The following is a 27,015-nucleotide window of genomic DNA, read 5'->3' on the forward strand; positions in this document are numbered from 1 at the left end:
ATACTAGAAGTACCTAGAATAAGAGAGAGAGAAAGAGCATAGCTGCTTTTTTGGGGCTCATTAACCAAGTAAATGTTAAACCAGTGATGGGCAAAGGCTTTGATTGGTTTGGATGCATCCATTTGGGGAAAACTGGGCTAATTAGGCTGGTACCTATAAGTAATGGGTAATACCACCATCTGAACAGTATTGCTTGGTTCTGGCCTGGTTTGTAGAAAACTGTGTTGGAATTACAGTTTTTGACTTGCTGAAAGCCCAGTACATGTATACCTTTGCAAACAATTCCTGAAAATAACACTAATGTTTTGCCAACTTCTGTTTGTTGGCTCACTTCTCCTTCTTGAAAGTAATAGTAATCATCATTTAGATTGCCTTCCAGCTTCATTAGTTCGGTGTGTGGGTGCTCGTGTAAAGTTAAATATTTGGCATCACTTGGAATTTACATAATCTTGATGCATTTTCATGATCTAATCACCACTGATTGGTGGTAAACATCCTAGAATTCTGTACAGGACTTTTTAAGATTCTTATGCGATTGGCCTCAGCTGTGCGTGCTGAAACCACCAGGGATGTTGATCACCTCCTAAGGGTCAAAATCTCACAACAATTTAATACATCACTTCCATTTACTCTGTAAATGATGCATTTTTACAAAAATTGTTTAATGGCTCCAAAACATTTTATGAATATTATTTTTGCATGTATTTGCATTTAATGTGTCTAAGCTCCTGTACAACTGAAACCATGTTATGCCTCCTTTAGATGACGGCAGTGATTTGTTTTCTTGTGGATCTGCATTGCGTTTTCTCTTATCAGAGGGCACGCCATGACAGAAATGGGTAATCAATACAGTGCAATGTTATAACTATTAAAACAGTCTGAGTATTTTCTGTATTTGCTCACATATTTAGAAATGACTTTGAACAATCAATTCATTGAAACCAAGTGTTCTGGTGTTTCCTTGCACTGAGACACAGTAAAAACAAAAATCTGTAATCTGTGATGAAGGATCTTTTCTAAACCTAGAATGGATGTTATGGATGTTAGCAAAACTCCTTGTCACAGAAAATTGCAGCTGAAATTTATTCTAATAGTTGTGAAAATGGTGCTGACTAGTGGGTATCTTCATGGAGGTGATTGCTGAGAAAGGAGCCTCACCATCCTTATGCTGCTGCCCTGGGGAATGCACTTGGTTTTGCCTCTGTTTGGCTGTCCTTACAAGGGAGGAACTTGTAGCAGACCGTTTTCTATTTGCATATTCTTCCTGAATTGTGCCAAGAAATGTTGCTGCAGCTGCGGGGCAGCAGTGCAGCCAGCCTGGTTTTGGTGCCTCTGAGCCTGCAGGGAGCACGCCTGCTGCAACCCTGATGTGCTTTGAGGGCAGGGCAGACAGGAGGTGGAACAGGAGGCTTTACAAAAGCCTGCTCTGCTCCTGGATCCTACAGATGAGGACTGAAAGCAGTGTGGTTGGCTGTGATGTGCTTAGTGTCGTGGCTGCTGAGTCCCCAGGGAGAGATCCTGGCAGTGCAGTGGTGTTGTAGGGTGAGGCGTGGTGGTGTGGTGGGGCCTGGCCAGGGAAGCCAGCTTGTGAAGGCAGAAATATTCAGGTTCTGCATGGGGGTGGCTTCCTGCAGGAGGCTGAATAGCTGGTGGTGGTGCTGTTTTGTGACAGTAGCGTGTGGGGGAGCAATGCAGGAGAGATCTTGAAGAGCTAAGAAATGTTTTAAAATAGTTACCGCTTTTCTTTCCTGCTTCGCTGAAAGACTGCTGTTTTGCCTTGACTAGGAGAGAAGTCATAATTGCTTGGTTTTCAAAAAGAGCATTTGGTGTTGTGCTCCAGTGAGCTCTTCTATGAAGAGCTTGCAAGGAGTAGTCCTGGGCACCTTAACGTACTGACACCAGTGTTCCTCTGAGCAGCTCTTGGAAGCTACAGGCTGCAAAGAGAACAGTTAAGGAAATCGAGTGGATGAGCAACCACAAGCGAAATGCTCACTGGTATCTCAGTGATACGTTTTAAGTGATAGAATGGCCTGTTGTCTGCTCTCAAATCAAAAGAATTCATCTTGAACCACTTCTAGATGTGCTATGAAAGTAATTTCTTTATTTTAGGGAATCAGAGGCAATTTTAATTGATTTCTGCTATTGAGTTATGGGCATTAACAGGCAAGGTACAAAATGTATTGCATTAAAAACAAACAACAAAAAACACCCCCCACACTCCCCACCCCCAACTATCAGATTTTCTTATGTCTACAGGGGAATCTGTGTCAGACACTTCTTACCATGCATAACGTTTCAGTATAAGGATGTAAAACATTTGCAGATTGTCATTATGGTCCCATCATTAGTTTGCATACTTCCAGATCACCTTGTTTGTTATTGTTATTGAGAGAACTGTCTGTGAAGAAGCTTCACAAGTTACAAGGTCAGAGGAAGTAATCAGAAATATCCAATCCCCAAATTTTGGGGGCTTCCTGCTGCAGAAAATAATACCTCATCAGGATTACAGTCCTGTGCTTTGTAAGAATTTCTGCCTTAAATTTGACCAGAATTAACTTGAGAATAATCCCCCTGATGCTGCTTTGGACCTTCATTAGGCAGTTTTCAGTCTGCCCTGACCGATATATTTTTTTTGCTGGTGACATCAAAGCAGAAAAAAGAAGGAAAGGAAAAGATTATGACATCTAAGTACTTTGCTTCTGGTTGAGGATAGAGATGATTCATCCAGCTTATTTCCTTTCATCTGCAGTGTTTTTCTGGTCTGTGTCAAGAAAACTCTGGAAGTCTTTTTTTTTTTTTTTTAATAGAAAACCAACACTAAACATGCTGTGTTATGGGAGGTGGTTAAATTGTAATACCTCCAGGGATGGTCTGATTGAGATTGTTAAAGGCAGCTCGACAGCTCTTTTTCTCTTCTTTATAGGCTTTACCCAAAATATTTTTTGCTTTCTCTATAAATGTGTATCTACTTGTCAAACTTCCCACCAGAATTCGACTGGGTGTTCTGCAGGAGCAATGCTTATGCCTTTTGCAGAGGGGGAGATGTTTTTTTCTCCTTATCTTAGAGGGTTCAAAATCAACCAAGACATTAATGAGAGCTATGCTGTAGCTGTGTTTGTGTATGATGATTGTTAGCTTTGTAACACGGAATAGGAATATGGTGTACATTCAGCCAGCAGAATGCATAATGTGCAGGGCACGGCGGTGGAACTGGAATATGTCTGTAGGTTTTTTCTCCATCCTTCAAATTTTGAAAGAGTTTTAATACATCAGCTGTCTTTTATGTTCAGTGCTTCACGACACCTGGACAAAAATGGAGTTGGTGCAACTCCTCTGGCAACCTTTTTCTTTTTTTAAATTTCTTTTTAATAAACTTCTGCAACTTGTAGTGTGTGTGGTTAACAGTAACTTGTAATGAGTAATTACGCATATGCTTACTACCAGTGATGGGAAAAAAACAGTTGTGACAAGTACTTTGAACTTAGTTCAGGAAAAATGCTGAAAGGTGTCTTTGCATGAACATCTTGGAAATATTGGAACTGTATTTTTCTGTTGCTTTGAAAGACCCTTAGGGGGAAAATAACAAATTACTTTGCAGGTAAAAGGTGGTTAGAAAAGCAGTATAACTGGAGTTGGGTGAATAGGGAGAAATAAATCCCTTCTCTAACACTGAATTTTTGCATACACCTAACGGAGGTTCACCTTGCTTTGTGGGACTTCAATCAGTCCCCCAGTGATCCTGAGCTTGCGGTCTGGGCAGGCATCCGAATTTGATGAATGACTGTGCCATGAAAATCCCCCACTATGCCTACATAGGGATGCAAAGTAGAGGTAGCTGAGCTATGTCCTGGACAAGAAATGATACGATTTTGTTACTGAGTCTGAATTGCCCTGAAGCAGCAGCACGTAAGCACTGGGCCTTGCCCTAGTGCTGCACTGTGCCCTGCGGAGGGTGCTGGCACCCAGCCCTCACACGAGGCATGGCAGTAACATACAAAGCATGTGCTTAAAGCATCGTGTCAGCTGGTGGCGGTGCTTCTAGCCTTCTAAATTAAGGGCAAGGTGCCTCTTGTCAGGATCTGCCTTTCTAGCAAACTGCTGCAGTATCAGCGTTAGGTAGCTCTTCCCTGCGAGACGTTAGTTAAGCTGCAGGTTACACCTTGGCAGGCCTTGGCTATGGATGTCAGACCTCTGTACTTCAGGATGGGTTCTCCACCAGGCACCAAGTTAAATGAAAACAGAATCACAGTCCTTTTACTGTAGAGGGCTGACCTAAAGTGTATGCACAGCTTGAGCTATTTTGCACCTCAGCTGAACGTCTTCCCTAGTGATATTTGGGGAGGGGGCGTAGGGAGACAGCAGAAGGAAGGAAGCACAAGAAAACAAATATCTTGTTTTTCCTTTAAAATTTCAAACAGTAGCAGCATGCTGAACATTCACTAATAGCATAGCCTGTCTTCCTATGATGCAGGCAGGATCCCAGATGTCCTTGTGAGCATCTGTTCCAACAGCAAGCAGAGCAGTAGCTGAAACCTCTCTTCCTTGCATTGCTAAAAAGGTTAACCGTCTTCCCAGATGGTTTGGTGGGTTTTATATTAAGGTTAATTCATCTCTTTTACATGGAGGCTTTGCAGTACTGTGGGCCTTTGTAATGTGCCCGAGTTCAGTGCTGCAGCACACACTGAACTGCTGTGTTAACTTATTGCAGTCCTTGGTACTAACAGAGCTGCAGAACTGACTCCTTGCTTTCAGGGTAGCAGACTGGCAGCATTCCTTTGTTGCAGTATCAGAAATGTTTGCATAAATGTAGTTAGCACATATTCTAACTAGCTACTGTTCCCCTTAGGAGGGGACAAGAGTGTGCCACACTGCTAAGCAAATCTTCAGAGCTCTGGAGGCAGCGTCCTTTCGTCAGCAGCATTTGGAGCAGGGAACTCCTTTTCCCCTTGTGTTAATTCTATCTTAAATGTGGGATCTGGACAAAATTTTAATGAAAAACCTTGAAAAATGCTTTTCACTAGATGACTATGAAAATACTTCATAATTCGCTTTTTTTTTTTTCTTTTTTTTCCCAGTTGGTCATTTATATTCTGCACAGACTAGAATAGCACTATGGGGGGAGCATTTAAATAGGAAGAAGATTTGTCATCTGTCACACTCTGAAATTAAACTTTTGATATCGAGTTATTGCCTTAGAAATAACTTCAAAAAATTTACATGATGAGAAAAGTACACGATGGGGGAAGCTGTTGAAGTAGTTATGTAATAATGCTGTTAAATCCACTATAGCTGAGCAGATTTTTTAAAAATATATATTTATTTATGAATAAATTAAAATGTGTATATATACCCACCCAATAGAAATTTCAATGACTCCTAGACCACTTCTGTGGATTTCCTTTTTCTTTTAAGAAAATGACAGAAGAGAATTCGAGGTTCCCAGAGCTGCTGCAGAGCTTTCTATCCAGCTTTGTTAGACGGCTTTAAATCTTCTTGTTGTACACTGACCTATCTTAAGAAAGTGGAAGAAAAAGGAAGTAGTTACATGTAAGGAGAGCAGTTTGTTACATAGGGAAGTAAAGCTCAAAAGTATTGATGGCAAGCTGTACGAACAGTGAAGATGGAGGATACTCTATAATTATGGCTACAGTTGAAAGCCTATTTGGACTTCATCATGGTGCTTCTGTTCTGTAGAAAGGTGTTAAAAAGAAGTTGTGAAAGAGGTGAAACAAGAAGCCTATCTCTAGCGGTGGGGATAATGGAGCTGCTCATAGCTGCTCCTCTCTCCCACAGCTGATTTTATTTTTCAAAATCCTCCCTAAAAGAAAATACCTGAGCAACTGTGTTCATTAAAGCTGTTATTTGTAGACAAGTGAACAACTTGTCCTCTGCTAAATCAGGTTGCTTGCTTTGTTTTTGCTTATCCCCTGTTGACAGCTTCTGCAATTGTGCAGGGAGCTCGGAGGCAGTGCTGCTGCACGGCGTGGCTGCTGAGCACAACAGGTGGATGTGCCGGTGCTTTGCGTGGATTTTTTTTGTCTGCTGCAAGTACGTATGACTAGAGGAGACTGTGGTCAGGTAGTTTCTTCCCCCAAAATGCTTACATTTTATCTCCTCCTTTTGGCATGTAGACGATGGCAGGCTTCATTTAGCATGGAGTGCCATGGGGTGCGAGACTGGCCGTGCTGTCAGATTGTAATGCTGCCTTACAGCAGAGGTAAATGGCAGCAGCTAGCGGTGTGGGAATCCTTCCCCTGGTCCCTTTGGATCCAGATCCGTTTGGTACACACAGGAAGTCGGGTGGCAACTGCCGGTGGCGCTGCTCGTGGGCCAAGCACCAGCCCAACGCATGGCACAGAAGTCTCACGTGCTTAGGAACTGTGCCACTTGGGTGCCTGAAAAGCAGTGTTTTGGTCTGTTCTTTACTAGGGCTTTCAGAAAGAAGAAAATGTAGTTTTTCTAATAAAAATATTTTTCAAACCCAAATTACATTTTTTTTTTTCATAGGAGGAGGTGACTCATTCTTTTTTTCAGCAAGTTTTTACTTTTTTTTTTTTTTTTTTTTTGATAAGACCTCAAAGTGTCTAGAAACTTTCTTGGATCACCAAACTGATCTGAGAGAAAGCAATCCAGTGTCTATGCTTAACACAGCTGTAAAGCTCTATAATATCATATAGCTATATAGCTGTTGTTCTTATCTGCTTACTCTTATAGTCCAGGTAATATTCTAGAATCAGCCACATTTATTAAAGGAATTAGTAATAACTCCAACGTATGAGGTAAATATGAACAGTGAAGGAGCTTGCACAGAATTTATCATAGTTGTTTTATTTTCATTGAGTTTTTGAGTTTCAGTTCTGCTACAAATCCAATCCCATTTGGTAGTAATAAAATGAAATATTTAGAAAATATGTGTCTAATATGTCTGTGGTAAAGATGGCACTATGTCTTTAGAGCTATTATAACCAAAGCAATTTCAGAAGAATGGGATTTGACCTCTTTGGATATGGATAATGTTGAGGCAAGTGAAGGTCAGGTATCACCTTTAATCTTTGTTTGATATATATATATATATCATATATATATATATATATATATATATAATATATATATATTTGTATATATATATTTTATATATATAAATGTATGGCTTTGATTCTAGTACTTGTAATTCTAGCACGTGTATTTAAGATTTTTAAAAATAATTTATAATCTGAATACTTCAGGGTAACAAAACAACACACAAATAAAACCCTTACAGTTTTTTTTCCCTGTTTTAAATCTATAATAGATGGCATCTGAACAAAATAGATAATACAGATTAACTCTTCTGTTATGCTTGAGGCATAATCAATTCCAGATGTGGTTTTGGCACACAGTAAAACTTGTATGATCATCTCTGCTGTCATCTCATTCCTAACAGTTTTAGGCCACTAATGAAGTTAAAGCAACTGTGAGGGCATTGGTGACCTCAGCTCTCCAGGTAAAATGATTTGGATTATTTTAACTAATGCATCTATAACTTTCACAACCCATTAGAGCGGCAGTGTTATCTCTTTGGTGCCTAAAACCCTCTTCTTAGCTTCAAGAGTGACTCAAAGTGCTTAGAATTTCACTTTGATTTTAGTGTCCACCACCTTCTCCATGGAAAGCACCAGGTTTGGGAGTCTGAAAGTGTTTGAAAGTGTTTTACTGCTTTGGGGCAATGTTTCAATCTCCCACTTCTTGCTAGATCTTGTCTGAGACAAGAGCAACCTCTTTAGAACAATCTCCTTGATTCATATAATTCAACCTGGAAACCCGGCACTTGCTGCTTTTTCAGTGTGTCACCTGATGAGAGATGACAGTAGATGTACCGCAGCCATGGAGAGGCTTCACTGCCTGTCTTTTTGACATATTGAGCTAACACATAGGCTGTCAGTTTTGTTTTGCAATGCTATAATTACTTATACTCAAATCCTGGAGAAAGATGAGATGCATTTCACATTGTAAGCTAAACTTGGAGTAATACTACATTTATGGGAGATGGAAAAAAACTGAAAATGTAGTAGAGGCCTGTGCCACTGGGTGGGTGGGCAGGGGCAAAAACCGTTTCATTAGGAAAAAAAAAAAGGCAATCTACCCCCTTCCCATGATAATCTCCTTTCACAGTATCAGTGGGGATTGCCTTTCCTGTTGCCTTCTCAGCCTTCCAGATGTAATTTCATTTCTCAGATGCATGGTGTTGGAATTCTTACTAGTGCCCTAGCCCTTGGCCTTTAGATGTTAGAGCATCCACTTTAGAAAGGTTTTATCATTCACCTGGTCTAGAGCTTCATTAATTCAATGTCCAGATATTAATAAACTCTGACTTAGGAGAGGAGAGTGTGCTTGTGGTCTGTTCCACCTCATGGGACAAAAGCACTGCAGGTCTTCCCTCCCAGAGGCAGTCCTAACATAGCCAACTGGTTTAGTTATCCCTGCTCCACCGAAAGCTCTGCATCCTTTAATTAATGAAATTGAATTATTTTTGTTGATACAAAATTTGCATTCATGATAACTTCAATAATTTCAACGTCCTTTGTTTATATTAAGAGATGCTTTTACTTTGTAGCAGCAGCATCTAGACAATTCAGAGAAAAGTGGAAAGAAATTCAGTGATGCTGCAGTGAATGTAACTTACTGGAACTTGTAAATTGAAAATACAAGGCAACTCTGACCCAAGCTACAGTATAAATTTTGGCTGTGTGCAGTATCGTGCCAAATACTGATGTAATTTATCTAATTTTGTTAAAATTTTTATCTTTACCATTATTATTCTCTACATTTAGGTAAATATTTAGTGATGGACTATATATATGTATATTTTAGCCTGGTCTTCATGGATTTAAAATAGGAATCTCTCATTGTGTAGACTCTGTGATTACCATTTAAGCTATCTCACATGAACTATATGTGTGTACTTTGTCCACTGGCTGTAAAGGAGTCAATCAAATAAAGGAAATAATGGAAAATCTTAGCTATCAGGTGGCAAGAGTGCACATATTGAGTAGTGGAAAATACTGCAAGTGGAAAGAGCTCTTTTTAGGTGTTGGAATAATTGTATGTTGCTTGAAGCACACGACGAGAGCAGTTTAAACAGTTATTAAAGAATGTTGCCAGATCTTATCACTGCAGTCATGCATAAAGATCAGTGATCCCCATGCAGCACTACAAAATGTGTGAATGAGGTACACTTACTAAAAATAAACCTATGGAGTGTTGTTCATAAATTGCCATAGGATACTGACTAAATGCGTGCAATCTAAGCTGCACAAAATGATCTCCAAGATTGAGTTCAAGAATGTGTTTAACTGCAGCATTGTAAAGGAGCTTAAAAGAAAAAAATAGTTGCAGGCCGTGTGTCTGAGCATTCATCAATGTTTAAAAAATACTAATAAAAAAGTCATACGTCAAAAAAAAAAGTCTTTAGTCAAAAAAAAAAAAAGGCAGCGTGGTAGAATGAGAGTAGTGATGAGAGATGAGGGTCAGGCTGGGTGTGGTACAGCGGATGAACAAGGAAGTGCAGCAGGTGTGCTGCATCTCCTACAAAGGAACCTGTAAAAAACACAGATGTATTTTACAGGTTTCACTTGGCGTCAGTAAATGGAAACTGATACGTCTCTGAGCCTGACAAACAATCTCTACTATCTCTACTCTTCCTCAGAGTAGTTTGTTAAATTTGAAGCCACTGTAATTCTGCTTTTGCATCATTTGCGAAGAGCAGTATTGGGTCAGTTTGGCCCAAGGTGAAGTTCCTTAGCAGAAAGTCATCTTAACAGGCTAATCGGATCACCTATGACTTAGGCTGTACAACTGCCAAACTGCCCAAAATAGAGAGGGAAGGGACTATAAAAATAAATAGAAATTTAGATCTCTTCAAGGCATCTGGCAATGAGTGAGCTTCCCACAGCAGGATGAAGTAGGGACAAAATCTTTTCCCTTTTAGAAGAATGATTTAATACATACTCTTATACATACTTTTTTTTTTTTTTTTTTTTTTTTTTTTTCCCCTTGTGTCATTATACAAGCAGAATCTGTTCTCTTTCTCATAAGAAACAGGTTTGCTGATGAAGCCATTGTCACCTCAGCTTTATGTTTTGTGGCTTCTCCAAATTTTTAGGATGGTGAATAAATTGGAAAGTCACATCAATTTCTTTATAGTTCACTCTTCGGTTTGACTAGGGAAGATAAAACCTTTCTCTCATCAAAAGTGTTCTTAAAATCAATAAAATTTTCTTACTATATCGAGATATTTGATTATCAGTTTCTGTATGGTTATTATTTTTTTCAGCCAAGTGTAGAAAAAGAATGATTGCAAGCATTCAAAAATGCTGCTTCAGCACTGGTTTAAGCAATTTAGGGAAACAAATGATGCACAAAGGATTTTATTTAACAATAAATTTTCTAGAAACTTTTTTTTTCTTGAGTGACTGGCTTTCTTAGAGCAAACTCCTTTATGAGGAATTTTACAGCAGTCTGCATGACCTTTAACAACTACAGTTTTTCAAAACTTTGGGAATGCCACATAAAAGCGTAAGGGAATATTCATCAGGTGGCACCTTAACTAATACCTGATGAAAGTAACGATGCATTTTAAAACTAGAATTGATTACTCTGGGATTTATAGCATGGACTATGGTTTTGTCATATTTTCCAATCTGAGAATGCTGTTTTGACAAAGTCAGAGAAATCATGTTGAGAACACTGATTAGACGTTTGAATTTATCCCCCTAGTGTTTGAGCACTTTTCTGTTATCTTCTGAATTTATCCTCAAAGCCAGTCTCACAGAAGTGGGAGTACTTTACTGGTGAGTCAAATGGAGGCAGGAGGATTAATGACACACCTGTACTGTAGGCAGAAATACATTTTTTTTTCGACCTGAGCCTCAAATTGTAAGCACTGAGAACCGTGTAGGGTAGGCAAAACAGAGCTAAGTATTCCTATCACTATAGTGACCGCATCTGTGTTGCTTTGAGTCCTGAGCTGGGATTCTCTCTTCTTACTCATTTAATTTACGTCATTATCATCTCTGCTGCTAAAGTTGTTTAGACTTGCTATACTTTAAAGTTATTACATTTAAATATTTTCCCTAATATGTCTTCCTCCTTTGCAGTTAGCTTGATTCATGGAGCTATCTGCAAATTGTCTGTAATGGTATCTGATGTTTGGGCTGCATTGCTGGTTTATGGGGAAGACAGATTGCTTGTGCTTAGCTCTGGTATTGTGCACACAATTCGGAATGATACAGCTCTAGTATTCAGCCATTTTCATGTGTTTCCATAATGGGAAATCTCTGGAATAAATGCAGCAAAGTGATGTTGGTATCCCAGGTAGTGGAGCAAGTTGTTTGACTTGAAGCTATTGCAACCTTTTGCATAAGATGCAAGAAGGATATTTTGATAAGTCATAGTGATTGCATTCCATGGTACTTCTATCAGGTGCTTTAGCCTTTTTGTTGGCTAGATTTCAATTCCATTAATGTTGAAACCTAACTACCTAACCTAGCCTTGACTCTCAAACAAGTTTTATTTTCCTTCTAATTTCCATCCTGAACAAATGTGCAGTGGAACTAATACAGTCAAGTAATCACCTTTTGGCTGTTAATAGCATGATATGTATTCAGTTCGTGTATCATTTTGTATTGTTTGGATAGTGCTTTAAAAATTCAGAAAAGAAATAGATACTGAATGTATTTTGAAACTCTTATAAGGCTGTTATTGCTTTCACCTCTCAACAAGCCTCACAGCTTAGTGAAATAATTATCTGACTAGGGGTAAAAAGGTATGCTTACCAAGTCATGTCTTAACAAATATAAACACATCTACTATTACGTTTCTCTTTACTTAACAAACCATGTCCAGGTGGTTTTAAATAGATTCTTGAAAACATAGGAATCCTCTTGTTAAATTTGTGAACCAAAGAGATATCTACATGCTTCTCTTGATGTATTCTTGGAGATATTCAGTTTCATCTCCTCCAAAAGTAACTAGATTAAACTTTGATGGACTCTGATTCATACATATATTTATTTACTAGACCTTTTTCCCTTTCAAATAATTAATTCTAAGGAATACATAGCTTATACATTCTATTAAAGACTTAGAGAACTCAATGCTACTATTGAATAATTATAAATTGTAACAAATGTAATGTGACTTATATCATTTAAGATTTTTTTATTTTTTATTTTTTTTAAAAGTACGTGCATTAACTCTTCAGTTATTAGAATCTGATAGAATTGTGTGTTTTTGTTTTTAAAGCTTTCAAGTTAATGCATTAGGGGAGTAATGGAGAAGAGATGAGGTTAATTTTATTACTTGTTCAATAAAACCACTTGAACTTAAATAAAACCAGATGCGTTTAAATGGTTGGACTGCATTATTATTATTATTATTATTATTATTATTATTATTAATTACATCTACATGTACTGGACATTACATCCAGTCACAATTTATATTTCCAAAAATTGAAACTGTTTCTTCTTTATTTCTATTAGGGCTTGCATGCTGTGGCACAAAGACTGCATCACGCTGTGCGCTATGTTCATGGTAAGCCTTATTTAATCTTTTTAAGTTATACACAGTGTAATTCCAGGGGATAAAACATTATTTTGTCAGTCTGTCAGTTGAGATTATCATAAACACGCTAATGCAACTTTAGTCTGTATCTGCTGTACAGATTTAGTCTCAAACTTCCAGTTTTGCACAATATCCGGTGCAAAATTAGTTTTAAAAATCTACGATGAATCTGATGAGGGCCTGCAATTTTCAACTGTTTTGTTCAAAAATGAACTCTCAGACAGTGCAGCACAGGGACATTTTTGTAGATAAAATACTGCAGTGGCACCCCAACTCATGACTGGTCTCCAAATGACAAGAAGAATAACACAAAAGGCCCAGGCTAGGATGCATCAATTCCTGTTTTGTCCAGGCTCCATGCCTGAAGGCGCCTTATCTATGCTAAGCAATTCTCCATGGCTGCCAACTCTTCAGTGCTTCTTAAAATAATTAAGTTAAAAATATTTCATAAACTCATTTTGTATAGGCAAAATAAGCCCCTGTGCTCCTCCAAAGTGGCATACATTTCTTCTGTTCCCTTTCTCCTCCAAATATTAGCAAATTACCGCTTTTATTATGGATATGACATGAAAATAAACAATCTCCTGGAATTAAGCCCCACTTTATCAAATGGTTTCCAACTACGTCCTGTTCTTTTCTGACCTGCTAAGTAGAAAATACCTTCTGTATTTCTGGGTTTCCTGGTGTAGGTTTTTAAATTTATGACTTTCCCTTTCCTTTTTACCAGAAGCAACTTAAATCCTTATGTGGTACCACCTCCACCCCTACCCCCATCAGTTCTCTTACCTGCTAAAGGGTCTATGCTAATTAGTGACCTCTGCCTCTAAGACTAGAAGTTAGTAAACAGTTTTCCCTAGTTGATGGGATTAAAGTGCTAGAGGTGTGGCCCAGGCTTTAAGGGACATGGTCTTTAAATCTTCTTCCCTAATTCACTTACATTCAAGTCAGCAAATTTAAAATCTGCTTCATTGAACTGTCAAGGTAAGCACTGGAGACATTTAGCGTTTTCTTGGTGTTTCTAACAGTCCAATCACATCCATAGATGTACTGCTTCTTCCTGAATAAAAATGTAATCCTAGCGTATTCACTGGCTTCTTAATAAGCACACTTACTGATGGCAATAGTTTGTCTTGCAGGGTCTTGAACAGCCAGCAGGTTTATGTGTGCATTTGCAGATCATGACCAAGGACAAGCCCTTGCTCAACTGCATATCACATTTAACTACTCATCCCTCTTGAATAGGAATTAATGCAAGAACAAAAGCTTAACATTTGTCAGGTATTTTAATGCTATCATTCTTCTGTCTCCAGACTTTTGGACTTTTTTTTTTTTTTTTTACACTTTTTCCTCATTCTACAAACTGAAGGTCTTTTTCCGTAGTCTCCTGTACAACACAGTGGTTGTATGGAGCAGTTCTACTGTTCTCAGTGCTTGCTAGAAGTTTGGAAAGTGTGTGAGGATCTTAGCACTGACTGCAAATTAATTAGTCTGGGAGCACCAGAAAGATGGTTAATGGCTCCATTAATAATTTCACTTTCTTATAGTCTTGGTTTTAAAATAGTGGAGCAGTGTTTTCTTCTCTAAAGTACAATAAAAGTGTCTTTCAATTTTAGAGACCATCTAGGAGTAATTCTTTTCAAGATTTGTAGATGTTCTCTAAAGTATGGGGTTCATAATTTTAATTTACCCAATTACGGAATAAGGCTCAGCCTGGCATTGCTTAGCTAAAATATTTTTACAACAAGTACAAGAAATCATTGTAAACTCAAATGCCTAGTAGTTGGATTTTACCAATGCAAACTGTTTTTATCGATTAGGCAAGTCTGACAGTATTATTGTCAAGTTAATTATTATTTTTTTAAATGCATCAAGACTAGCATAAAAATCTAGATGAACTAAGCTATAGCCTCTCTGGTTTTGATGGGAAAATTAATCTTATGCTGCTGATGCTTCTCTAATGGTTTTGAAATGGTTTTTGAGGGTGTTTAAAACAACGATAAATCCCACCTATTGAAATATAGTACTTGTCACTTTTGAATCGGTGGTAGTTGTATATCTAGACCAGTATATATACAGTTATTCTGTATATTATCTAAAACATGTCCCCTAAAGGAGCTGCTGAACCTTTTTCTTTTACAGTAGTTTCATCAGTTTATGTGCTCCTCATACTGAGCTTTCTTTCTGAGGGCCCATAGTTAATTTTCAGATACCCATAGTATTTTCAATTGAATCTAGCACTATTATTCAGCTTCTGATATATGGTTTATCTGATTAATGTTGTTTAGGGATTGCGATTATTTTGAACAATTTGTCTTCTTTTATCTGCTGTAATGCAACTTTTATTAGAACTCGCTTGAGGAATGCAGTTTACATCACTGAATGAGCAGGACTGAAACACTGGGCAGTGTAGGAGTGGCTCCTGTACTCAGTGAATGTGGCCCTTGTTGTATGCCTGCCTTGTGTCCCCAAAACGCTTCTTGTGGCAAGATGCTTTTCTGTAGTTTATCTGTTTACAAATACTATCTACAAATAAGAGTCATATAACTTCTGCAGGGTTGGGAGCTTTTGATTGCAGGTGTTCATAATTAGATTCATTTACAAAGTAGATCAAGCCAATGAAGGGTGCACAGAAAACTGACTTAGAGCTTATCAAATTAGCTAAGTAGAGCAATTAATCAGACGGACCTTAACTTGATTTGAGTTTTCTAAAGTTTCTTTTTTTTTTTCTTTTTTCTTTTTTTTTTCTTAAAGAAGACATTAAATGTGAAGCTAGCTGGGTTTGGCGGGACAGTCTCCCAGACATGCACATGACAAGGAGAGTGTCAGCAGTGGTAGTGAGCTCTCCACAATCATCATACACCTTTCAGAAACCTGACCTTCCCAATGCACAGGGCAGTGTCCTGCTATGCCATGACCTGTATCTGCTTTAAAAAAAAAAAAAAAAAAAAAGAAGCCCAAAACTGTACAGGAAAAATACCTGAGATCTACCTTCAGTTTTTGTATCCACATACTGCAGTCCTGGCTAGTAGGGTGGGAGCTCCCTGCCATTAGCACCAGTGCTGTTACACCAGTAGTTCCAAATGGCCCAAGTTCTCAGCAAAGACAGTACAATTCACTTGGTATGAAGTGCAGTATTGATATGAGGCAGAAAAAAGTGTGTTTTGTTTTTCATCATTAAAAAGTTTTCTCCATGCTGAACTCTACCAATTGACTAATTCAGTTCCCCCAGATCGTATTATTTTGGACTGAAATAATCTCTCCTCAGTGGAGTGCTCTCTGCAGCACGAATACAGTGTAGGGTGAACGCAGTATTTTATCGAAATGATAACTTGTCAGTGAAAGTGTTTAAAAGGCAACTCTTCAGAAACTTCTGATTACAGTATGGTAACAGCCGTTGAGGTGTCCTGAAAATGATGCTGTTAACAAGTTCATTTTGCTTTTAAGTAAGTTTATTTGTCTGAAGCTGTTAATAGCAGTCCTTAATTGGGCAGTTAGCCATGCTGCCTCGAAGTAAAAATGTGCCATTAGCTACAACTGATTCTTAAATAGTGGTTGCTTGTCAGCCTATAAAAATCTGGCCAACAGTGTGCTAGATGCTGGGTTGCAGAGCCAAGCTGGTGGTGGTATACGGTATTTCATTTTGTGTTGCTTAAATACAGGCTAGATCGCTGCTTAAATCCATGCAGACCAAAAACAGCTGAAACCCCCTCCTCCTCTACTCTTCTCAGTAAGGAGTAAAGCACTGCGCTGGGTTTATGCAGAGCACACTATGTGTCCCTGGCCAAGCTCCTGGGTTTTATGTGTGTGTATATAGTGAGACTTCGTGCAAATTAGTACTTCTGACTCGTGTGCAAATGGGCAGGGATGCTGTGGACCTGCTGCTCGCTATGTGTGGGCAAAACACACAGAGGTATACAGGAGCTTTAAGCTACCCTTCCATCATCGTGTGTAAAAGGCTGCCTTACTTCAATCCTGTATTGAAGAGCACAATATGCAAGTATTGGTCCCAGGAAACTGGCAAAGAAATCCACCTGGAAGAAGGGGAAGATCAATTAAGGATTATTGCTAGTCTTGACTGTTTTAGCTGAATGCTTCTTTCGTATAATGAAACTTTTGTGGACAAAATATTTCTTAGATATTGGGGAAATGCACCTAATTTTACTCACCTGTTAATCTGTATCTGTACTTAACCAAGTGAAAGGAGGCAAGTGAAAGTGTTAAATATGCTGATATGGATTTTCTTCTTAATCTGTTCACACAGACCAATGATCTTGTATTTTTAGATAGAATTTTTCTGTCTTTCACTGCAGAGAAAAAAAAAAAAAAGTGTGAAGTGTATTTTTTTCCTTGTGTCATTTCCTAATAAACAGCACTGGTATTTGTCAGGTTTAGCCCTGCCAAATTGGTCCAAAGCCCCATATCATTGCCACTGAATAAAGGAGATCTCTCTCCTGACACGACCTTTGCCATTACCTTTTCCTTCTCTTCAAGAGGCCAAATATATATATATATATTTTTAATTACACTTGCAGTGTATCCTAAACCTTGTCAGAAAAAAGGACTGATGAGCTACCAGTCTGTGTTCCAAACCGGAGAAAGGCTCAGTATCCAAATTCAGCAATATGTTTTCTACTTTCAAAATTATGTGATTGCTATGATACACTGTTCTTTAAGGTGATTTTCATTGTTCCTTCTATGATATAACAGCTTTCTCCCCATGGGATAAAAGCTAATTACCACTCTTCTGAATATGAATTTCTGTCCTTGCATACTTACCCAGCGCCACTCACTGAAGTGCTCCAGTCTGCTCCAGTCCCCCGTGCAGTGCCAGAGAACTGTTAGTTGCACTAGCTGAAGTGTTTTCTTGGCAGTTGATACCCAAAACATAGGGATGAATAGGCTAATACAGAAGCACAGCTGGCAGACTTGAATGCAAGAAAGAATTATGGATGCTTCCTTCAGCCTCAGCACCGATGGGAATGAGACGCTCCTTGGGATTTTGTTACCTATTATCTAAATACTGAAATGTCTCTTGGGAGCTTAAATACAGATGTTTTCTGTAAATTTGAACTGATGATTGTTCCCTGTTCCATCAACTCAACTCTAATATTCTAGTTAACTGATATGCTGTGGGTCATTCTTTTTGAAAAGCACACAATGTACACCTATATGCATTGATTAGGGGCACTTACATTAGAGGATTTTACCTGCATATCTTAAAATACCCTCCTTCCCTCTGTGAAATTGGTTTCTCTGTTTCACAATTATGCAGTGCTTTTACCTTACCTGTCTGGGAATGAAAATGTTAACCAAAGTTATCATCTTAGGTCAGGATTTTAAAATCCCCCCCTCCAAAATTTGGAATGATATTTTCATGCCACTAACACTGAATACTTAAAACTCCAAATGTCATGTGCTTAAGTGTTCTTTGAAAGCTATAAAAAGCATAAGATAAAGAGGGAGGTATTTGGATAATTATTTCAAGATTTTTGTAGTTTGATAGAGGTGTTTGCTTTCAGAAGACAAACAGCTCTGAAGGATGATGCCTGAAATGCCAAAGCTGCATTTTCTTCTATATTTATATCAAGGTATATATCAGATAAATTCTCATTTATCTGATGAATTTCAGACACTTGCCTTGATTTTTTTTTTTTTTTTTTACTCACTGAAAATAAGAAACCTTCAGTTCTAACTGATACAGAAGACTGCTGGAAAGAACCTGTAAATAGGAACATTAATCCCTACCCTCCTGTTTCTTACAGAATTGCGGTGTTAGGTCTAAAAGCACTGTGACCATATTTTCAACATGCACGTGCTTTCAAGACGTTTGAATCTGATCAGTTATCCAAATGCTTCTTTTCCTTGGGAAGGTTGGAGGGCTGTACTAAATATGACTGAAGTTATTTTGGTAGCAGTATGAATATAAAAACTTGTTCGTGTCTTTGCTTGATCTCTCTGAACCGAGTGTAAGATACCTGGATGTGAGTGATAAATGACTCAATACAGGGGAAGGAATGATGGATGACTTGTGAAGCTAAACATTGCATCTCAATAACTGTTACCTGTTCAAAAGCTACAGTAGAGATATTGAGGAGGGTATTTTGCTTTGTACAGGTTTGCATTAGCTGATTTTTTTTTATCACTGTGCCAAACATAAGCAGAATGTGTATACTATAGTCTATTTCATGGATGTAATACATCTTGTTTATAGCAAGATGTGTATTTCTTATGGTGGTGGTGTCAGGGCCTCAAGCCACTAAGAGGTTGCAATCTTCATAAACCACAAATATTACTAGCGATTAATGGACACTCTGGTTCTAGCTGGACAGATACTCGTGGGGGTTGCTCTCTGACAAATGAGCAGTATTTTGGAAGTGTGCAAACACAGCAGCTCCCATGTCTCCATGAGATATCTACATCAGGAACCCAGACAACATAGCTCAAGTATCTGATAGAAGCCGTCATTGAGGAATTAAAATGCAAGATCAAAAATATCCAGCAGCGTGTGGATGTTTTACCAGTTTTACCACTGGTACGTCAGTGTGCGCTTAAGCACAGTCGAAGCCATTACCAAAACTCTGAGCTGTGCTGCAGCAGGAGCAGATCAGAGTCAGACTCTCCTCCCAGCTGCCTTGTGCTAAGGGAGATAAAAAGTGGCCGATGCTGGACCAAGCTGTGTTGTGGTGATGTGCGGGTGTGTAGCTCTGGGCAGCTCCCACCCTGGTGGTGCCCCTGCCCTGCTCTGCGCCACCAGGGAGAGCAGCGATATTGTGGGTTGTGTCAGATGCTGCCCCTTAGCCCTGCTTGGGCCCGTGTTCACAAGGCTGACTTGGAGAACAGGTAGTTCTTTTCCTTATGGTTTGATGCTCTGAAACTATCACATATCTCCAAGACTTTCTCTATGGGCACCGAAAGTAGCTCGCTGACTGCTATTCCTTAGGGGTACTCTGCTTCACAATGGCCCTGGTCACTAATTTGAAATTGCTACTTGCCTTTTTAATTGTTTCCCAGTAATGTAATACAGTATGTTAAAAATAGCACCTTGAAAAAAGACTTGAGAGCCATAGGAATAGGGAGAGAAATCACATTATACTACAATAATGACTATTTTTTTTTCCATTCTTTTGATTTCGTGAGCTCTCTGCCTATATTCCACTGATGGCTTTTTTTTTTTTTTTAAACCACCATTTTAAGTGGTAAAGCTGGAAAAGAGGCGATACAGTAAGAGTAGTCAGAAGTTATAATCTTTCACAGTCTCATTTTCTGTAGACTACTTGCCATTATTTGGGGTTTTGGTGAATATCTATCCCAAACTTAATATTGAAAGTATTTATTACTCCATGGCTAAGTATTCATAAACTTGCTTTCACAATAACTGATGCCACAGCTGTGTGTGTCACATACAGGAGAGATTTTGTCCAGGACCTTAATCAAGGTCATTGTTATTTTTGGTGTTGGTAGCTGGGTGTTTTTCTTCCTCTGTGGAGTACGTTATTTTTAAGAACCTTGATGTCATGGGTGGAAAGCTCCATTCAGTAAAAAGAAATCAGAGTTAAATCCTTTATTTAATGGTCTGAGGCTTATGGCATGAATACCTTTTTTTTATTCTTTAAAAAAAAACAAAAACAACTTACTGTTTTCTATCAAGTAAGAATATTTCTACATTTGCTTAAACACTGCATCAATATTTCCAGCAAAATACTTCTTTTCCTCAAATTTCCTTTTTAATAAAATACAGCCTCTTTGAACTCCACAGGCCTCACCATCTGTTACTCAATTTTCACTCCATAAAATTTTGCTGACATCTGTTTAATCAAAAATATTTTTATAGTCATGGAGAAATTTAGTTCAAACTTGCTATTACGCTATTCCTATACACCAAGGAGAAAATATGTAAATAATGAAGAGGAACTTACGGGAGAGGAGAGGAAAATTTTAAACTTCAGCCTGTTTCTGCTCAGGGCACCCTTAGGCTGTGGAAGTGCTCGTCAGCTTGTAGTCCATGCCTTTCAGCTTGGGAAGGCCAGAACTGTTTCTTAGGCTTTAAAGGCCTGTCCTCATTATTGGCTGTGCAGCTGCTGTCCTTGTCCCTTGTTCCTTGTTCCTTTGTTGTCTCTTTACGGGTGAGTTTCCTTTGCTGTCTCTACCAGGACAGCCGTAGAACACCAAGTGGGATGGATGTTTTTCTTCCATTCATCTCCCTTGGTTTCTCCCTTGCCCACTAGGGTGATACGCTCTCTGGTTTCATTGTTTTCCTGTCAAACACACATCAGGCTGAAGTTTGTTGGTGCTATAATAGGCGCTGTCATAGATGTAATGATAATTATTAGTAAAGTCTTATTTTTAGTCTGTTTTGTAAAGGAAATGAGGCATATGCAATTTCTGTCTATCTGTCAGTCTGTTGGCTATCTGTTAAGCTTGATTAGGAAATTCTCACCAGTATTGTGGCCTGATAGACCCTTTAAATTTAATTTAAATTAAATTTAAGTTAAATTTAATGCCATATGGCATTAAATTTAACTATTTTTAAACAGCATGCTACAATTTTTAATAACCAAATAGCTGTTTTCATTATGCCTCTTGGTTATCATATATATATATTTTTAATCACCTAAGTTGATCCAACCATGCTTGTTAGAGCACGTTGTACCATATAGTCTTGATTTTTGAAGAAGCATCAAAGTGTTGAGGCTTTACTGTTGTTTTCTCTGTTGCTATTGGGGTTCTTGTAGGTGAGCTTTCTCTTCTAGAATGATTTTTCTGTTTGCAGATTTATGTTGCTGTGTGTGCAAACTAAATAAATATTTAAAACCAAATAAAAAATTTGAATATTGTTTTTAGTTGAATATTCAGCAGAATATGCTGATTATCTTGAATTTAGTGATAGAGCAATGCTTTTTAATTTTTTCATACCAATCCCATTATCTGCACATTTAGTATTTACATATGTATTATTCAACTGTAATTGTTCTATCATATTTTAAAATAATACATTTTCTCTTCTCTTGAACAAGAAGAGTAAGCTTTTTGGTTTTAATGATTAGGTAGACAAAATAAATTCAAATGAAATATGAGTATAATTTTCTAATGCTTAGAGCCTTTCCCTAATTCTTTATCCTTGAAGAAGCTATTTATCTACCTTAAAGTTTTCTTTATTCAGAGAGATTTATTAAAGTATACTTGAGAGAAAAACGTCTGGAAGCGTTCTTTGGTTTGTGTAAAATCTTTAGTTTATTTGGAAGGAATACTTTTCAGTATTGCTTCCAAAAAATAAATGCCAGAGCCTTTCAAAATCCTTGAAAGCAAATTAAAGGAAAATCTGAAATGACTTTGTTTCTTTGGGGTTTTCTAATGGTAGATTGCAAGGGGGAGTTTCTTTCCTTCTTCTGGGTTTCTTGCGGATCATTTGTAGCAATGATCACGCTGTGCAAGCTTAACCTCAAATTGTAACCAGAAAAGTGTTGGGCTAGACGTGGGACATGCTGTTTGTTTTATGGAAGACAAAATTAGACTGCTGTCATATTTGTTTATAATGATATCAGTAAGTTAAAGAAAAACAGCATGATTTTTATTTGCAGGCATAAATGATGTATACTGCTTTTAAAAATATGAACTCAAATAATGGCAATGGATTTTTTTCCTTGCATAGATATGAAGGTTTGGTGCAGCTGTGAAAATGCTAACACTGCAATGAAGCGATGCTTTTTAACCTCTGTGGTTCAGAATGAATATTTGAGTGTTATATCACCTGTCAATCCCATCCAGGCAGTGCTATATGTCACAGCAGAAAGAAATCTCATAATTCTTTCTTGCTTGACTATATCTTTTGCTGACATTTAGAACAAAACAAATTAAACTGAAACATGTCAGGAAAATTTACTGGGCACAAGTCGTAGGCTCGGATTTCCATTTGATGAAGAACCACAAGAATAACATTTCACAATGTCTAACTCTTCTCTGCGGCTTAGGCAAGTGGATCCCCGAAGCGTTCCTCCAGCGGCGCAGTGGCTTGGTGCAGGAGGAAGCTTCCCCAGGCATAGCTCATCGCTCCTCGGCAGGGCGCTGCTACTGCCAGCATCCCAGGGGAGAGCTAGCAGCGTGCTGCATTGCAGGTGGAGGTGCATTGGCAAGGAATTCCCTTCTAGTTCTTGTTGCAGTTTTGTTCTACTGCTAATTCCACCCTAGTTCTTCCCTTAATCAGTTCTACTCCTTGTTTGGTAATGCTCCAGTTCCATTCTACCCCAATTCTGTTCTACTCCCAAATCTTGTTCTGTTCCCCGTTACTCTACTCTGCTCAAGATCACAAGAGCTCTCAGAGGTATATTAGGCTAACCTACCTCATGCAGGAGAAAACTGGATAAGAACCATAATGAAAAAGCAGCAGATTTAAATAAATAAATAAATAAATAAAATAAAAAAATAGTTCTACTTTGATAGAATAAATTGTTGCATGCAAGCCTGTAGAAGAGAGCCTAGTACTGCAGCAATCTCCAGCAAGGAGAATTCAAACAGAGACCGCATTAAAATGGGCCCCGTTAACCAATGCCTTGCCTCTTCAGTGCTATTCGGTGGAATGGGGAGTTTCTTCAATGTTGTTCCAAGTCAAAACTCTTAGAGACAGTTTTAAATAAGGTTCCTGGTCTTCTGGTGTTGCTTGAGATAGTAATTTACAGAATGTTACCAACTCCTGCCTTTTAGATATGAAACATTTCCAAAATCAAGCCATTCATTGCCAGCTGGGAAGAGCGAGCAGATATGGGAGACTCAGAATTTTTCAGTGAGAATAATAAAAATGCTTTATTTCAGAAGAGTTTGAGGAAGATGGTAAATGAGCAGAAAGAACAATATAATCCATCAGTCTTGACTGTAAAAACTTTTTAGTTTAGAAAGATAAATTCCTATTTCCTTAAGAATAGAGGCTATCAGAATAGAAGGTTAAGTTATATCATGAATTAAAACCTAATTAGAAGTTAGAAATCAACTGGGGGAATTAGATGGCCTATTATTAATGCTGCAGAAGTGCTGTTAAGGTTCTCAGGGGATCAAACCTTTAATGATGATTTGTTAGTGAATTGCTAGAGCTAGGAAAAACCTTTTCATTTGGAATATTCTCTTGACACTACAGAATTTTCCACGTAACAGTACATTTTCAAAGTTCTAGTTTTCAGATGTTTGAAACAGACACTTTAATAATTGTTTTCCTAATTTAACTTATTAAATTCCTGCTTTCAATCTTGCTCAATTTTCTATTTTCTTCTCTGCATTTTGGTTTCATGTAGCCCATTTGCCTATTACAATGCATTTTGTTTTCCTTTTTCTGAATTAACTCCCTGGTTTTAAACCTTAGTGAGTTTTGAGTAAAAAAAAAAAAAAAAAAAAAAAAAAAAAAGGCAATGTTCTGCTTTATCCTGATTTTTAAATTTTATTTTTCTTTTGTTTATTTATTTCTTTATTTTGATTACTTCATGGCCATGGCATAAATTATCTCATTCTGTTTTTTTTTATAATAATTCTGATTTTGAGAGTAATTTGATAGTTGGAGTTGCATGAGGCAAATGTAAATGCAAATGCTATTTCACTGACAGAGATTCCATCTTGAGAAAATAATAAAAAGACACTTTTGATGGTGCACTGCACAGATGCTTCTTTAGTATGTCTATGCCTGAATGTGGTAGTTGGTGTTTTTTTTCAGGAGGCTGGCTGAACTGGTTTCCTTAAAGAAATCAGCGATAATATGCCATCAAAACTGTTAACAAATGGGAATGTAGTCCCCCCCCCCCCCTCCCCCCCAGTGCTTAAAAATTAAAAATAAAAGTGTATTCTAGTCTCTACTGAGCTGTGCTCAGTTGTTTCTTGGTCTGTCCCATGATTTCCAGAAGAAGCTCCATGATAAGAGCTTTTCAGAAGGCTTCCAAGCTTTCACCCTGTAGCCATGTCACCTTTTGTGCATTGGTTATTTTAAAGCCATTTTTCTAATCCATTTTAGGTTGTACAACCCCATTCTTATTACAATTGTTTTCCTGATTTTCATCAGTCCTCCAGGGCAGTGCTGTAGTCATTCTTCATAAGCAGGTGAGAAAAAAAAATACAAAAAAAATCTGAAAGTCACCTCTTTACTTCTGTGACCATTCCTGCATGGTTCAGCTGTGAACACTGGTGCTTGAGGGATTCACAGTTAAGTTTACACCCACCTGCAGTTGATGTTTCTGCCTTTTTTCCCCTGCTTCTCTCTGTTTATTGATAGAGGTATATGCTCAAGTGTTAGTGGGGTGAACTACATAGGGTGGCTGCACCATATGTTAGTGCAATATCCCTGTGAAATAAATCAAGCATAGGTCTCTTGTGACAGACTGTGGCTTTGAGTATTAAAGAATTTGTAAAATAAATTGGCCTGTCTGCATCTAGAAAATGTCTTAGAAGCAGACTTTAATAATACCTTTGATTTTTCAGTTAGCGAATTTCAGCAAAAAATAGCACACTTAATTTGCTTTGTTGTTCTGTTGGTGTTTGAAGAACTACGTGGGAACCCAGGTGGTTAAAAAGGAGAGAGAGAGAGCAAGGAATAGGAACAAAGAGAAGTTACAGAAATTGACTTTTATTGGCCTAACTTTGGTCTATTTATAAAATAAAGATGTTTGCACAATGATCCGCATTTTTTTTTTAATTTCCCCTGATTTTGTCCACATCTTTTTTTTTTTTTTGATACAAAACAAGGAATGGTTTTAAATACAAAAATGATTTTTAAATGAGTTAATGCTTATTGAAAAATATGTCAAATTTCAGTGTTTCATGGCTGACTTTAAACTTTGTGTTAAAAGTGAAGTTAAAAATATATGCAAAAATATTAAGCGTACTTTTTCTTTATGAAGTTAATAGAAGGTAAAGTTAATGGAAAGTATTCACTTTACACTTAGGTATGGAAGAGAATGGGAACAGTTTTATTTTTTCTCTATAAGTAGTAACTTCATGGGATTATAATGTCATATTTCTTGATAATACATAAGTGCTTTTACTCCTACATGTACTTTCACAAAATGTAAATTTAGTGAGTCACGTTCCGAGTACAAAGGCACTGGGAGTTTGAAAGATTATTTTGCTTTATGCAGCAGAAACTATTATTTGGCATCAAGTCCCAAAACTTTTAAATCATCGAAGTTAGAAAAGTGTTGCAGTAATTATAGTAAATACTGTGAATAAGCTACTCAGTTAATATCTAAATTTAGTGTATGCAGAGAATTAATAGACACTTTTGTTTTCCACTTGTAAAATAATTTTAATTAGAAGCAATTAAATAAAATTACATTAATCCAAAGCAAAAAGCTTTTCCTTTTTTTTTTTTTTTTTTTTTTTTAAATCTACATATATCCCATTTGTATTTGAAGGCTTACTGCAATTAAAGCTTTCCTTATATTCTGTAGGAAGAGCTAGAGATCAGTTCACAAAACCCTTCTGTGTAGATGGGCTACCAGATGGCAGACTTATCAGACTTCTATTTGCAGCATTTTTTTCCAAAGCATTTGGAACTGCCACTGTTCAAGCAGGATACAGTAGTCAAGGGACCACTGATAAACCCTCTTTCTAAGTCGATAGTGATGTTTATGGTGTTGGTATTGTCTTGATGCTTTATGTATCATATATTTAAAGGCAGGAAAGTACCTGACCAAAAATGCTCCTGTAAATGTATGTCCAACAAAGGGTGCTGCTGATTTTTTTTTAAACATAGTTATAACAGTAACTGTGTGGTTATCGTTAGTAACTAATTAGTATATTAATTCCCACATTAATTAGTATATTAATTCCCACATTAGATTTCTTCCTTTTATACTAACATCATAACAATATTGTTTTGGGAGAAATACTTGATGGAAAAGATGGTCTGAGGACAAAGGAGTTCCTTTAAAGCTTCCCTTTTTAAATGCCTTATGATTCAGCCATAGACAACGAAAAGTCAGTATTTTGTTCTGGGATCCATGCATATGAAAAACAAATGTAAAATGGCAAGCAGGATACTTGGACTTCTGTTTTACGATCTGAATGTTTTCAAAAAAAAAAAAAAAAGAAAAAAAAAGAATTGGTTATCCAAATGCAGTGGATAAGAGAGATGGTTTTCTACTGCCAATAGTAATTACAGAGAGAAAATGGGAAAGAATAATCCTCAGCAATCAAAACTGGAAGGATGCTGGCCTGTGTATTGGCCACCACTCTTAGAGTGTAAGAGACTGTTGCATATTGTCATTTCCATCTGGAGTTTTAGCCTTCCTGAAGGGAGGTTGGCGAATGAGTCTATTTGACAGAACTGGCTTATGGCACCCACCAGTTCTCGTTACTGGCATTACCTTTCTGGTGGATCCTGCTGTGCTGTGGCAGAGCTCCCCTGACATCAGTTCCACAGCCTGGAACAACAGACAGAAC

General features: G+C 37.7%; 1 protein-coding gene across 19 annotated transcripts in view; it reads left to right on the forward strand.

Annotated features, from left to right (window-relative positions):
- ATP2B2 (ATPase plasma membrane Ca2+ transporting 2) overlaps nucleotides 1-27,015 on the forward strand; it is a 421,948-nt gene that overhangs the window by 95,619 nt on the left and 299,314 nt on the right. For all 19 annotated transcript variants that reach the window (XM_068695120.1, XM_068695119.1, XM_068695126.1 and 16 more), the window contains exon 2: nucleotides 12,522-12,573. The gene's annotated coding sequence lies outside the window, so the exon portion shown is untranslated. The remainder of the gene's footprint in view (nucleotides 1-12,521; nucleotides 12,574-27,015) is intronic.

The sequence above is a fragment of the Anas acuta genome, chromosome 11, assembly GCF_963932015.1.
Source record: "Anas acuta chromosome 11, bAnaAcu1.1, whole genome shotgun sequence".
Taxonomy (NCBI): Eukaryota; Metazoa; Chordata; class Aves; order Anseriformes; family Anatidae; genus Anas; species Anas acuta.